The sequence below is a fragment of the Lissotriton vulgaris genome, chromosome 5 (assembly GCF_964263255.1).
Source record: "Lissotriton vulgaris chromosome 5, aLisVul1.2, whole genome shotgun sequence".
NCBI classification, from domain to species: Eukaryota; Metazoa; Chordata; class Amphibia; order Caudata; family Salamandridae; genus Lissotriton; species Lissotriton vulgaris.
The window spans coordinates 18832787-18848919 of record NC_141693.1 but is presented as its reverse complement, the minus strand read 5'-3'; the positions used below and the strand labels follow the sequence as shown (position 1 = coordinate 18848919).

The window sequence follows — 16133 nt, the reverse complement described above, 5'->3', positions numbered from 1 at the left end:
TAATTGACACAACTGGCTGATCACTCAGCTGGGGTAAGTCGGTGTAACCACCTCTTACTTAGGTACAGTATGTCTGTGCCTAACCCTAAACTGGGCACATATGTTCCTATCAGCCACTCCTATGGAAGGCCTCATCAATCCTGGAGGCAGAGTGCTTGGAAATATGTGAGATGGTGCTCTAGCATGAGCTGAGCCTGTCTGCAGCGGTCGGGAACAACTCCCTAAAGCTGTTCCGGGATATTGCCATACCATATACTCTTAAGTGCATTATAATCCTCGCGGTTAAATGCTATCTTTGGTTTGGCTTTATCAAAACATGTCGAGTAAGGTGTCATACGAATTGGAATACTATCCCCTCGCCAATTCTGGCGACGGGGATAGCATTCCACCCTTCTAGAGGGACACGACATGTGTGTAGCCTTAACCCCGGTTAAAGTTAAACAGAGCCTCAGCTTCACAAAATGGACGCTGCCACCACAGACACAAGTCTGGCCTCCTGCTGCTGACCGAAACTCGGCAGATGGTGGCCTGGACAAAGGGTTTCCTGCCTTGGGAGGTGCGAGCACCACCCCAGACAGGATTTTGTGTATTGGGTAGGACAGGGCTGAATAGAATCAGACATGCCCGGGGCACACAAGGTGTCCCCGTGCATAGGCCAGCCCAAACCGGTTCTGGGGCCTTCCAGCCCCAGTCCTGGCGCGGAGCTGGACAAAGGAAAGGGGGTGTAACCGCCCCCCTTCCTGGTTCCTCCCAGAGGAGGGACCTAGTAGGTGATCCACCCCCTAGATTGGAATAAGAGGGGGAGCAGTGCCATTGCACGGCAGATCATCCTGAAATCAACTTTAAACAAAGAAGAAGACTGGACTTCGACATTCTGCTGCACAGAAGACTGAAGAAGAATCTCCCTTGTGGCCAAGGAGTGACCACCCTGTGAACACAGGCACCAACCAGCAACTCGACGTCTGCTTTGCCGCCGCCTCCCGCCGGAGCCCGAGCCCAGAGCCCGACAAGAACCAGATTCCCAGACCTCTCAGAGCCCGATCCACAGTCCCTGCAAAGAAGGGACCCGTGGAGGCATCGAGTGACGTGGGACCGGACCTCTTGGAAGACACTCGTAAAGCTGACTGCGCAGCTTCTGAGGCATCCTCGACGTTGTGCTTTGGGGACTGAGAACCCCCACCACCGAGCAGCCCTTGCACCGAAGATCAGCCCCCCAGCATCTCCACGATCTGCGTGGGGCCCTTTTGCACTGTGCCACTCGACGCGCCATCCCGGCCACTAGCCACGCGGCCAGCGGCCATCTTGGCGACGAACCCGAAGATTTAAACAGCAGGTCTGGTTGCTCCAGACCTACCCAAGCTCCTGTGAAAAGGAGCACCCGCTCTGACCTTGCTGGTCCGAGTGAACAGCATCTTTCAACTTCTGCGTGGCTTGCATTCGCCAAGGCCTGTTTGCTCCGATCAGGTCGCCGACACCGCCAACAGCGAGAAGCCTACGTGGGACAGCTCGTGACCAACTCCTGGACGTCCTCGACCCCGGGTATCCACGTGGCTGCAGAAAGAAGCTACCCGACAACGCCTGTTTGCACCCGACATCGCCTGGTTCCAATCTGGTTCCACGGTAGTCACTGGCTAGTGACTTTGAACACTGTCCCCTCTGCTTTCAGGTCTTCAACTCTTCAGATCCACCCTTGGATCCACCGGAACTCTTCTCATCGAGCCGCCTGCAGCATCTTCAGCTCCAAGCACCATCGACCAGCGTGACGAAACCCGACACATCTTCGACCCTGTGCACCCGCTTCCTGTGGGTGAGGTAACTCAGCTCCGCCGGTGCTCCTGCACTGGTACACATCCCAAGGGCCTGTGTTTTAAGTTTCAGCTCCGTAGGTCACTCGGAAGGTTCCTAATTTTCTAACTTTGTGCTTTTTACGCACCATAGACTTTGTATTGTAAAGTGCGTGCACTTTGAACACTGCATCCGAGTCCCGTGGGCCTTTCCCGACTTAGTTATTTCCAGTCTCGAATAGCTCCAGCGATTCCCAAGGCCCTAGGCCTCTTCACTTTCCTCCTGGTATCTCTTATACCACTTATTTAGTATATGGTTTAGGTGGCCCCTAGGGCTCATCCATATTGTGCAACTTTTGTGTATTTTAAACTGTCTTGTGATTTAACGCTTGTGCTTCTGTGCTCATAAAGAGTCCAGGGGATTTTATAGTTAATAAATCAATATATATTTTCAATATATATCTGTGTGGTGTCCCTTTCATTTGGTATTCAAGGGGGTTGTATATGGTATAACAGCTGGCTTCACATGCCTTTCAGAGTTTAGCCTAAGACTGCTTTGTCCACGTTACCACTAGGATAACTGGTCTACAAGGTTGAATTACAACCATCATCATAAGGGTTGCTTGGCATGGTACAAAGTGATCACTAGAACTAGTGAGCATTATATACCAGGCCAACTTCTCACATTGGTGAGCAGCGGATTGGGATCTGAGCTTGCTGTTGTTTTACCATTACAATCTTTGAGATTATCATTTGAAAGATCATACAGGTACCTGCTAGGTACATATAAAACAAGACTAGTATACTTAAGTTCTACTGAACTTAGTTGTTGTAGAGCAAAGGGAGTAGCACACCCTAGCTACAACTACTAGATAGGTTTAGTAGGTAAACACCAGTGTAGGTAGATTGCAACACATCCACCCACACTAGAGCAATGTCTGGAACAGAGGGGTCCAGTGGACTTACTCCTGTTGAGAGTGACCCTCCAAGGGCACCATCCCAGTTTGCTATTTTTCCTTTTAAGGAACTAAGACAGCTTTGTGTCTTAAGGGGTCTGAAGACAGGGCCTTCCCCTACTGCAGACCACCTAAGAGAGCTTTTGGATCAGTCTGAAGCTCTAAAGACCTCTAAAGCAAACCCCACAGGGAATGCTGAAGGAGGCCATCCTTCAGAGGATGACACTGTAGACACCCCTGCCCCTATCATCCTAGAAGATGAGGAAGCCTCCACCACTGGAGCTCCTCAAGTAGATGTAGAGGAAGAAGAAGAAGAGGGGGAGGAGGTGGAGAGCAGTGAGTCAGATGATGACAGAGATAGTCAGGTGCTGGTCAGTAGACTGAACCAGGCTAACTTAAGTCAACTTGGGAATGAATCAGGTAACAACCCATTCAGACCCTCAGGTGGACTTAACCAGAGCCATAGGAGGAGGAGGCATCACTCAGGTGAATCCAATACCTCCCATGTCTCTAGAGGCTCTCATGGTCACTCCAGAAAGGAGATGACTAGCCCTCAGAGAAGGGAACATGAGGCCAAGATGAGAGAGGCTGAGCTTAGGATCCAGAGGCAAGAATTAGAGGTTGCCCTGGCTAAGGAGAAACTTGCTAGAGCAAGACAGCCTAGAGAGAGTGGGGTAATAGAACCCACTGGTGGCAGCAATATCCACAAGGATAAAGACAGGTCTTTTGATAATAGAAACCTGAGTAAGATTGTGCCCCCCTACAAAGCTGGGGATGACATCCATAAATGGATTACTGCAATGGAGAGAGCCTGCAGAGTACAGCAGATCCCTCAGGAGCAGTGGGCAGCAATCTTGTGGCTCTCCTTTGAAGGTAGAGGCCGAGACAGACTCCTCACAGTTAGTGATGGGGATTCTAGAAACTACCTGGTCCTGAAGAGTGCTCTGATTGATGGGTTAGGCTTAACCACTGAACAGTACAGGTTAATGTTCAGAGATACCCAGAAGACACAGACTCAGGACTGGTCTGAATTTGTTGAGTGTGCCACTAAGGCTCTGGAGGGATGGTTGCTGGGAAGCAAGGTTACAGACTATGAAGGATTGTATAATTTGCTGATGAGAGAACAAATTTTAAATAATTGTCAGAACCAGCAGTTGCATCAACATTTGGTTGACTCAGATTTGACCTCTCCCCAAGAATTGGGAAAGAGGGCAGATAAATGGGTAAGAACCAGAGTTAAGCAAAAGAACCAGAACCAGAACCAGGGTGGTGACCAGAAGAAAACAGACCAGAAGGGTGGGGAGCAGAAAGCTAAAGACCAGAAGTCTTCAACAGGGCCCCAAACTGAGACAGAGGGTGGGTCCCAAACTTCCAAGAAGAAGAAGAAAGAAGGTCAGAAGAAACCCTGGTGTAAAACTTGTAAGAACACCTCTCACTGGACAAGTGAGTGTAAAAAGGGTGGAGCCCCCAGCACTGCAGCCCCTAAGGCACCTGCACCCACTAGTACAGTTAGCAGTGCTGGTCCTCAAGCCAAGGGTTTAGTGGGAATCACTTTGGGAACTGAAGGAGATTCTGACCTAGTCAGAACTCTTACACAGGCTGTTCTGGTTTGTGAAGGGGACATAGATTTGACCCCTGACATAAGTCCCAGTAACCTGGGCAAATACAGACAGACACCTTTGATTAACAACAAAGTGGCTCAAGCTTACAGGGACACATGTGCCAGTGTCACTATGGTGACACCTAACTTTGTGGACCCTGGACAATACATGCCAGGCGATGATTACCTGGTGACCAATGCCAGCAATGTCACTACTACACATAGTGTGGCACTTGTTAACTTTTCCTGGGGAGGGGTAACTGGCCTAAAGAAAGTTGTGGTTAGTGCTGATCTCCCAGTAGAATGTTTGTTGGGCAATGACCTGGAGAACTCTCTATGGTCAGAAGTTGAGTACAGGACTCATGCAGAGATGTTAGGGATATCATCACATGTCCTTGCTGTGACCAGGTCACAGGCCAAAAAGTGCCTCTCTGAACCTCAGGTCTTGGATCCTGGAACAATGGACCAAGTACCTCCCAAGAAGAAGAACAGGAGGGTTAAGGCTGCGTCTTCCCAACTGCCTACAAGTGAGGATCAGGCTTCACAGGAAACTGATCTTGAGACCCCTGAAGGAACTGTCCCTGAAGAACTTGAACCTGATCAGGTTGAGTTTCTGGGGACAGGGGGACCTTCTAGGGCAGACTTGGGGCAGGCTCAGTTAACCTGTCCTTCTCTTGAACCCCTCAGACAGCAGGCTGCTGCTGAGGCTGCTGGGAATGCTCAAGGTGCCCATAAAGTATATTGGGACGATGGACTCCTTTATTCAGAGGCTAGAGACCCCAAGCCTGGTGCTACCAGGAGGTTGGTTATACCTCTGCAATTTAGGGGCTTCCTACTCACCTTGGCCCATGATATTCCTTTAGCAGGACACCTAGGCCAGAACAAGACTTGGGACAGGCTTGTCCCTCACTTTCACTGGCCTCACATGTCTGAAGACACCAAGGAGTTTTGTCGCTCCTGTGAAACCTGCCAAGCCAGTGGTAAAGCAGGTGGAACAACAAAGGCCCCCCTGATCCCACTACCGGTGGTGGGGGTTCCCTTTGAAAGAGTGGGGATTGATATTGTTGGACCAATGGATCCCCCTACAGCATCTGGGCACAGATTCATACTGGTGGTAGTGGATCATGCCACCAGGTACCCAGAGGCAATTCCCCTTAGGACCACAACAGCTCCTGTTGTGGCCAGGGCCTTACTTGGAGTTTTCTCCAGAGTGGGGTTTCCTAAGGAGGTAATATCAGATAGAGGTACCAACTTCATGTCTGGATATTTGACAGCTATGTGGAAGGAATGTGGTGTAAACTACAAGTTCACCACTCCTTATCACCCACAATGCAATGGGCTTGTTGAGAGATTTAACAAGACCCTAAAGGGCATGATTAAAGGATTACCTGAAAAGCTCAGGCGAAGATGGGACATCCTTCTGCCCTGCCTTTTGTTCGCTTACAGAGAGGTCCCTCAAAAGGGGGTTGGCTTCAGCCCCTTTGAATTGTTGTTTGGGCACCCTGTAAGAGGACCCCTGTGTCTTGTGAAGGAAGGATGGGAGTTACCTCTCAAAAAGCCTAAACAGGACATAGTGGACTATGTACTTGGTCTCCGCTCCCGGATGGCAGAGTACATGGAAAAGGCATCCAAAAACCTTGAGGCTAGCCAAGAATTACAAAAAGCTTGGCATGACCAAAAGGCTGTCCTTGTTGAATTTCAGCCTGGACAGAAGGTATGGGTGTTGGAGCCAGTGGCCCCAGCAGCACTCCAAGACAAATGGTCTGGACCCCATACAATTCTGGAAAAGAAGGGAGAGGTTACCTACTTGGTGGACCTAGGAACTCCCAGGAGCCCCCACAGGGTGCTCCATGTGAACAGATTGAAGGCATATGTCAGCAGGGCAGACATGGGCTTGCTCATGGCTACAGATGAGGGACAGGAGGAAGAGAGTGACCCTCTCCCAGACCTGCTCACTCAGAACCCTGAGGATGGCTCAGTTGATGGTGTGGCCTTAGGTGGCAGCCTCACTGAACATCAGCAACATGACTGCAGACAAGTTCTACAGGCATACAGGCATATGTTCTCCTTGACCCCCAGTCAGACTAACTGGTGTACCCATGTGGTGGACACTGGTGACAGTCTTCCTGTAAAGAGCAAGATTTACAGGCAACCTGACCACGTCAGGGACTGTATAAAGACTGAGGTGCAAAAGATGCTGGAATTAGGTGTCATTGAGCCTTCAGAGAGCCCCTGGGCTAGCCCAGTGGTTCTGGTCCCCAAACCTCACACCAAAGATGGCAAGAGAGAGATGAGGTTCTGTGTGGATTACAGAGGACTCAATGCTGTCACCAGGACAGATGCACACCCTATTCCAAGGGCAGATGAGCTCATTGACAAGTTGGCTTCTGCCAAATATTTGAGCACATTTGACTTAACAGCTGGCTACTGGCAAATCAGGTTAGCTGAGGAGTCTAAAGCCAAGACAGCATTTTCTACCCCTAGTGGGCATTATCAGTTTGTGGTGATGCCCTTTGGTTTGAAAAATGCACCTGCCACCTTCCAAAGGTTGGTGAACCAAGTCCTCACTGGGTTGGATGACTTTTGTGCAGCTTATCTGGACGATATTGCTGTCTTTAGCTCCACCTGGGAGGATCACCTGATCCACCTGAAGGAAGTGCTTGAGGCTCTGCAGAAGGCAGGCCTCACTATCAAGGCAACAAAGTGCCAGATAGGGCAGAGCAAGGTTGTATACCTGGGCCACCTTGTAGGTGGAGGCCAAGTTCAACCACTGGAGAGTAAGATCCAGACCATCAAGGACTGGTCCCCTCCAACTACCCAGACTCAGGTCAGAGCTTTCTTGGGCCTGACTGGGTACTACAGGAAGTTTGTTAAGAACTATGGGTCCATTGTGACTCCTCTTAATGATCTGACATCCAAGAAGATGCCCAAAAAGGTTCAGTGGACAGAAATCTGTCAAAAGGCATTTGATGACCTGAAGAAGGCCATGTGCTCTGCACCTATCCTGAAGAGTCCTGACTACTCAAGAGAGTTCATTGTCCAAACAGATGCTTCTGAGTTGGGAGTGGGAGCAGTGCTTTCACAGCTTAATGTAGATGGCCAGGACCAGCCCATTGCTTTCATTAGCAGAAGGCTGACCCCCAGAGAGAAACGTTGGTCAGCTATAGAGAGGGAGGCCTTTGCTGTGGTGTGGGCCCTGAAGAAGTTGAGACCATACTTATTTGGCACTCACTTCAAGATTCAGACCGACCATAAGCCCCTCCTATGGCTTAATCAGATGAAGGGTGAAAACCCCAAACTACTCAGGTGGTCCATTTCCCTACAGGGGATGGACTTTACAGTGGAGCACCGCCCAGGGACTGACCATGGCAACGCAGATGGTCTCTCCAGGTACTTCCACTTAGAACATGAAGACACAACTGGTCAAGGTTAGTCTAATGTCCCTGCGTTTGGGGGGGGGTTATGTAGGAGAGTAGGGTCTGCTATCCTATGGTCACCCCAAATTTTTGCTTTTTGCTTCACTGGTTTCTGACTTAATGTGGCTGTGGGCCTGCTAATCAGACCCACAGCCTGCTGTTCTCTCTCTAAATTACTGCCAATGCACTCTAGGTGCATTACGAATTGGAACTGGTTCACCTTATGAGCCCCTGTAATAGTGCACCCTAGGTGCCCAGGGCATAGGTGTATCCAAGGCCTACCAGGGGCTGCAGCACGTATTGTGCCACCCCTGGCCTGGCCTCCATAATTGACACAACTGGCTGATCACTCAGCTGGGGTAAGTCGGTGTAACCACCTCTTACTTAGGTACAGTATGTCTGTGCCTAACCCTAAACTGGGCACATATGTTCCTATCAGCCACTCCTATGGAAGGCCTCATCAATCCTGGAGGCAGAGTGCTTGGAAATATGTGAGATGGTGCTCTAGCATGAGCTGAGCCTGTCTGCAGCGGTCGGGAACAACTCCCTAAAGCTGTTCCGGGATATTGCCATACCATATACTCTTAAGTGCATTATAATCCTCGCGGTTAAATGCTATCTTTGGTTTGGCTTTATCAAAACATGTCGAGTAAGGTGTCATACGAATTGGAATACTATCCCCTCGCCAATTCTGGCGACGGGGATAGCATTCCACCCTTCTAGAGGGACACGACATGTGTGTAGCCTTAACCCCGGTTAAAGTTAAACAGAGCCTCAGCTTCACAAAATGGACGCTGCCACCACAGACACAAGTCTGGCCTCCTGCTGCTGACCGAAACTCGGCAGATGGTGGCCTGGACAAAGGGTTTCCTGCCTTGGGAGGTGCGAGCACCACCCCAGACAGGATTTTGTGTATTGGGTAGGACAGGGCTGAATAGAATCAGACATGCCCGGGGCACACAAGGTGTCCCCGTGCATAGGCCAGCCCAAACCGGTTCTGGGGCCTTCCAGCCCCAGTCCTGGCGCGGAGCTGGACAAAGGAAAGGGGGTGTAACCGCCCCCCTTCCTGGTTCCTCCCAGAGGAGGGACCTAGTAGGTGATCCACCCCCTAGATTGGAATAAGAGGGGGAGCAGTGCCATTGCACGGCAGATCATCCTGAAATCAACTTTAAACAAAGAAGAAGACTGGACTTCGACATTCTGCTGCACAGAAGACTGAAGAAGAATCTCCCTTGTGGCCAAGGAGTGACCACCCTGTGAACACAGGCACCAACCAGCAACTCGACGTCTGCTTTGCCGCCGCCTCCCGCCGGAGCCCGAGCCCAGAGCCCGACAAGAACCAGATTCCCAGACCTCTCAGAGCCCGATCCACAGTCCCTGCAAAGAAGGGACCCGTGGAGGCATCGAGTGACGTGGGACCGGACCTCTTGGAAGACACTCGTAAAGCTGACTGCGCAGCTTCTGAGGCATCCTCGACGTTGTGCTTTGGGGACTGAGAACCCCCACCACCGAGCAGCCCTTGCACCGAAGATCAGCCCCCCAGCATCTCCACGATCTGCGTGGGGCCCTTTTGCACTGTGCCACTCGACGCGCCATCCCGGCCACTAGCCACGCGGCCAGCGGCCATCTTGGCGACGAACCCGAAGATTTAAACAGCAGGTCTGGTTGCTCCAGACCTACCCAAGCTCCTGTGAAAAGGAGCACCCGCTCTGACCTTGCTGGTCCGAGTGAACAGCATCTTTCAACTTCTGCGTGGCTTGCATTCGCCAAGGCCTGTTTGCTCCGATCAGGTCGCCGACACCGCCAACAGCGAGAAGCCTACGTGGGACAGCTCGTGACCAACTCCTGGACGTCCTCGACCCCGGGTATCCACGTGGCTGCAGAAAGAAGCTACCCGACAACGCCTGTTTGCACCCGACATCGCCTGGTTCCAATCTGGTTCCACGGTAGTCACTGGCTAGTGACTTTGAACACTGTCCCCTCTGCTTTCAGGTCTTCAACTCTTCAGATCCACCCTTGGATCCACCGGAACTCTTCTCATCGAGCCGCCTGCAGCATCTTCAGCTCCAAGCACCATCGACCAGCGTGACGAAACCCGACACCTCTTCGACCCTGTGCACCCGCTTCCTGTGGGTGAGGTAACTCAGCTCCGCCGGTGCTCCTGCACTGGTACACATCCCAAGGGCCTGTGTTTTAAGTTTCAGCTCCGTAGGTCACTCGGAAGGTTCCTAATTTTCTAACTTTGTGCTTTTTACGCACCATAGACTTTGTATTGTAAAGTGCGTGCACTTTGAACACTGCATCCGAGTCCCGTGGGCCTTTCCCGACTTAGTTATTTCCAGTCTCGAATAGCTCCAGCGATTCCCAAGGCCCTAGGCCTCTTCACTTTCCTCCTGGTATCTCTTATACCACTTATTTAGTATATGGTTTAGGTGGCCCCTAGGGCTCATCCATATTGTGCAACTTTTGTGTATTTTAAACTGTCTTGTGATTTAACGCTTGTGCTTCTGTGCTCATAAAGAGTCCAGGGGATTTTATAGTTAATAAATCAATATATATTTTCAATATATATCTGTGTGGTGTCCCTTTCATTTGGTATTCAAGGGGGTTGTATATGGTATAACAGCTGGCTTCACATGCCTTTCAGAGTTTAGCCTAAGACTGCTTTGTCCACGTTACCACTAGGATAACTGGTCTACAAGGTTGAATTACAACCATCATCATAAGGGTTGCTTGGCATGGTACAAAGTGATCACTAGAACTAGTGAGCATTATATACCAGGCCAACTTCTCACAACCAGGGACGCAGACTGAAATGGGATAGCATAATCCCGGAACCATTTGTACAAGAGGTACTTTCTGTTGCTGAGGAGGAGGTCGGTGTGTGTTTATCCAGTGTGTCCAATGATAAGGAGGTGATACTTGCTTTTGGTAGCATATGTAGTAAGATAAATTGTAGGCTTTCTGTGACTTCCAAACCTAAGTCGATGCCCATTAAAAGATGGTTTGATCACAGATGCTCAAAAACACATTCCGCATTGCTCAATGCTTTAAAAGTTGTTCCGAAAGATCGTGAGCTTATCACTATCAGTAGAGCCCTATATAAAAAGGCCATAGCAGACAGGAAAAAACAGATTAAAGACGAAGCCTGGACACAACTCTCAGATCCAGCTATATTAAAAAATAGTGGAGAATTCTGGAAGATTGTCAACCAACCTTTATTTACTGGGGAGGAAAATTCCCCCCTTGAAACTAACACCCCTGATGAAGGTTGGATTAAACATTTTAGTGACATCTATTCAGGTCACACTAATAGAAAACCCAGGGCGCAGGAGGCTGATACTAATACTATTGGGAACCAACTGCACTTTGAAGTAAAAGAAGTATTGTATGCTATAGACTGTACTCTGAAGAAAAAGGCGCCAGGACCCGATGGTGTTCCTGCAGACGCCTTTAAATGCTTCCCTAATTTTTGGTCAAGACTACTTTGCAGGGTCTTTAACGCCTTAAACCATGATAACATTCCTGAATCATGGAAAACATCTATAATTATTCCTGTATTTAAAAAGGGAAATAGGCAGGATCCTGCATGTTATAGACCAATCTCGCTGATTGATTCTTCAGTTAAGATTTTAGGGAGAGTTATATTAGCAAAATTGAATGAATGGGTTACAGAGAATAGAATCTTGACAAATGTGCAATATGGTTTTAGACCCAAAAGAAGTACCCTGGATCAATGCCTTAATCTCCACCTGCTGATTGAGAAATATACTAGGGCCAAGGAGGGGTCCATGTACCTAGGTTTCATGGACCTCTCCTCTGCCTTTGATTTGGTCAACAGATCAAAGCTATGGTCAAAATTACTGGAAATGGGCCTGGATAGGACTATAGTTAATTTATTGGCTGATCTGCATTCTGGCCTTACTGCAAAAATTAGAGTTTCCTCGAGTGGAAGGTGTACCGATGTTTTTGCCTCTGAAAAAGGAGTTAGACAGGGGTGCATACTGGCACCACTGTTGTTCACGTTATATGTGAACGCCTTGGAGCCTGCTCTCAGGGGCGTGACCCGTGACATTCCCCGTGCAGGGGATCAGGGGATTCCTGTTCTCCTTTACGCAGACGACGCGGTTCTTCTTGTGCGCACCGGGGTGGGGCTTCAACGACTCCTGGATACCTTTGATTCTTTTATGGGTTCACTTGACCTGAAAATAAATGCTAAAAAATCTCAGGTTATGCTCATGGGTAGGGCAGCCAGGAGACCTTTCCACAAAATCTTTCTCTGCGGACAGGAAAAGCTTGTTTGCGTAACCTCCTTTCCCTATTTAGGGATCACCTTTGATGAGAAGGGTAACTGGGGTCCCCACGTTAATAATAGAATAACCATGTTGGCTAGGACATCCGCAGCCCTTCAGGGGTTCTCTAAAAAACTTGGGGGTAGGCCAATTGCAGCTGTCATTAAAATCTATAAGGCCAAATGTATCTCAGTGGCATCATATGGTGGTTCGTTATGGGGGTATAGGGGAGTGGAACCTTTACAGACAATGGAAAACACATTTTTTAGATCTGTTCTTGGCGTCCCACAGTCAACTCCGTCTTACACGGTCCATATGGAATTAGGGGAAGGCTACATCTCAGACCTGATTAAAACAGCACCTTTAGTTGCTTGGTTGAGGTTGTGGCTCAATAAAGAAATTCCTCTAAACCATATTATAATGAGAGACTGTTTGGCTTTGGACAAAGCCAATAATATTAGGTGGTTGACTTATATCAAGAAAACCTTTTTTAGGCTGGGGAGGCCTGAGCTTTATACTGTAACAGATTCTATAACATCTAAAGATATTGTGTTTATAAAACATGCAATGAAGGAGCTCCTATCCCTGGAGAGGGAAGAATTTGAATTGAAAAAACCCAGTGTCAGGGCCAGTTTAATACTGTCCATACCTAATGGCGCAGAAAGCTATCTGAACACGGTGACCCATCCTTACCACAGGTTTATTTTAACTCGTTTTCGTTTTAATTTGATACATTTTAATCTTGGTTTTTATCCTGTATGGAGTACCCCAGAAAAGGCGCCACCATGTTCTTGCGATCAATTCTCTGAACAAAATACTATGCATTTTGTAATGTTTTGTAGTCATTACATTGACGCTTGGAGAATGTTCCTTGTGCCTATACTTAGGGAAGCTGGATTTATTCTAGTTAAACCTGCTCTTATTTATTTACAATTGTTACAGACTCCCAGGATTATGTTTCATGTGGCTAGTTTTCTGGTGAGAGCTATTAGGAGCAGGAATATTAGAGTAAAAAATGTGTCTACTTCCCTTTGTAGCACAGACTGTGCACTTTAATTAGGCTCCTTGTAATTATATTGGGACTGTAATCATAAAAACTATTGTAACAGGGACATTTGGTGTTAGTAACGATTATCTTGCTGGGGATTCTCTTAGTACTTTTCTAAGCTTTTTGCACATTAGCACTTTGCACTTTATATTTTTTACCTTGATATGAACTGTAATACGGTGTATGATGATTTTTATCTTGTTGCATTTTAACTGTTTTTTAATGTAATGAATTTCTTGTATTGCTTTTAATGGAATACGTACTTTGCCATTGTCTTTGTATGATATTAAGTTATCGCAATAAAGTATTTTGACTGACTGACTGAGTGCGGAGGGTTACAGAGCAGTGAGTATACCATGTGTTGTGGTGTGAGAGGAGTGAGTGCGGAGGGTTACATAGCAGTGAGTATACGATGTGCTGTGGTGTGATAGGAGTGAGCGTGGAGGGTTACAGAGCAGTGAGTATCCATGGACTGTGGTGTGATAGGAGTGAGTGTGGAGGGTCACAGAGCAGTGAGTATACCGTGGACTGTGGTGTGATAGGAGTGAGTGTGGAGGGTTACAGAGCAGTGAGTATACCATGTGCTGTGGTTTGATAGGAGTGAGTGCAGAGGGTTACAGAGCAGTGAGTATAGCGTGTGCTGTGGTGTGATAGGAGTGAGTGCGGAGGGTTACAGAGCAGTGAGTATACCGTGGGCTGTGGTGTGATAGGAGTGAGTGTGGAGGGTTACAGAGCAGTGAGTATACTGCGTGCTGTGGTGTGATAGGAGTGAGTGCAGAGGGTTACAGAGCAGTGAGTATACCATGTGCTGCGGTGTGATAGGAGTGAGTGCGGAGGGTTACAGAGCAGTGAGTATACCGTGTGCTGTGGTGTGATGCGAGTGAGTGAGGAGCGTTACAGAGCAGTGAGTATACCGTGTGCTGTGGTGTAAAAGGAGTGAGTGCGGAGGGTTACAGAGCAGTGAGTATAGCGTGTGCTGTGGTGTGATAGGAGTGAGTGCGGAGGGTTACAGAGCAGTGAGTATACCGTGTGCTGTGGTGTGAAAGGAGTGAGTGCGGAGGGTTACAGAGCAGTGAGTATACCATGGAATGTGGTGTGATAGGAGTGAGTGCGGAGGGTTACAGAGCAGTGAGTATACCATGGACTGTGGTGTGATAGGAGTGAGTGCGGAGGGTTACAGAGCAGTGAGTATAGCGTGTGCTGTGGTGTGATAGGAGTGAGTGCGGAGGGTTACAGAGCAGTGAGTATACCATGTGCTGTGGTGTGATAGGAGTGAGTGCGGAGGGTTACAGAGCAGTGAGTATACCATGGACTGTGGTGTGATAGGAGTGAGTGCGGAGGGTTACAGAGCAGTGAGTATACCATGGACTGTGGTGTGATAGGAGTGAGTGTGGAGGGTTACAGAGCAGTGAGTATACCATGTGCTGTGGTGTGATAGGAGTGAGTGCGGAGGGTTACAGAGCAGTGAGTATACCATGGAATGTGGTGTGATAGGAGTGAGTGCGGAGGGTTACAGAGCAGTGAGTATACCATGGACTGTGGTGTGATAGGAGTGAGTGCGGAGGGTTACAGAGCAGTGAGTATACCATGGACTGTGGTGTGATAGGAGTGAGTGTGGAGGGTTACAGAGCAGTGAGTATACCATGTGCTGTGGTGTGATAGGAGTGAGCGTGAAGGGTTACAGAGCAGTGAGTATACCATGGACTGTGGTGTGATAGGAGTGAGTGCGGAGGGTTACAGAGCAGTGAGTATACCATGGGCTGTGGTGTGATAGGAGTGAGTGCGGAGGGTTACAGAGCAGTGAGTATACCATGTGCTGTTGTGTGATAGGAGTGAGTGCGGAGGGTTACAGAGCAGTGAGTATACCATGTGCTGTGGTGTGATAGGAGTGAGTGCGGAGGGTTACAGAGCAGTGAGTATACCATGGACTGTGGTGTGATAAGAGTGAGTGTGGAGGGTTACAGAGCAGTGAGTATACCATGTGCTGTGGTGTGATAGGAGTGAGTGCGGAGGGTTACAGAGCAGTGAGTATACCATGTGCTGTGGTGTGATAGGAGTGAGCTTGAAGGGTTACAGAGCAGTGAGTATACCATGTGCTGTGGTGTGATAGGAGTGAGCGTGAAGGGTTACAGAGCAGTGAGTATACCATGGGCTGTGGTGAGATAGGAGTGAGTGTGGATGGTTGCAGAGCGCTGAGTATACCATGTGCTGTGGTGTGATAGGAGTGAGTGCGGAGGGTTACAGAGCAGTGAGTATACCATGTGCTGTGGTGTGATAGGAGTGAGTGCGGAGGGTTACAGAGCAGTGAGTATACCATGGACTGTGGTGAGATAGGAGTGAGTGCGGATGGTTGCAGAGCGCTGAGTATACCATGTGCTGTGGTGTGATAGGAGTGAGCGTGAAGGGTTACAGAGCAGTGAGTATACCATGGGCTGTGGTGAGATAGGAGTGAGTGCGGATGGTTGCAGAGCGCTGAGTATACCATGTGCTGTGGTGTGATAGGAGTGAGTGCGGAGGGTTACAGAGCAGTGAGTATACCATGTGCTGTGGTGTGATAGTAGTGAGGGCGGAGGGTTACAGAGCAGTGAGTATACCTTGTGCTGTGGTGTGATAGGAGTGAGTGCGGAGGGTTACAGAGCAGTGAGTATACCATGTGCTGTGGTGTGATAGGAGTGAGTGCGGAGGGTTACAGAGCAGGGAGTATACCATGTGCTGTGGTGTGATAGGAGTGAGCTTGAAGGGTTACAGAGCAGTGAGTATACCATGTGCTGTGGTGTGATAGGAGTGAGCGTGAAGGGTTACAGAGCAGTGAGTATACCATGTGCTGTGGTGTGATAGGAGTGAGTGCGGAGGGTTACAGAGCAGTGAGTATACCTGGGGCTGTAGTGGGATCAGACCTCTGTTCCCAGCTTAGGGTACAGCTCTCTCTAACCCTTTACTCACAGAGATATTCATACCTGGCTGGTGTTAGTGTTACTGCCTCATAATTCATATATTTAAAGTGATTTCTGTCCTTTAACTCTGCTCCTGTTTGTCT

At 48.9% G+C, this 16133-nt stretch overlaps 1 protein-coding gene across 2 annotated transcripts in view; it reads left to right on the top strand.

Moving 5' to 3' along the window:
- LOC147710013 (DLA class I histocompatibility antigen, A9/A9 alpha chain-like) overlaps nt 1-16133 on the top strand; it is a 401757-nt gene that overhangs the window by 311238 nt on the left and 74386 nt on the right. The window lies entirely within an intron of this gene.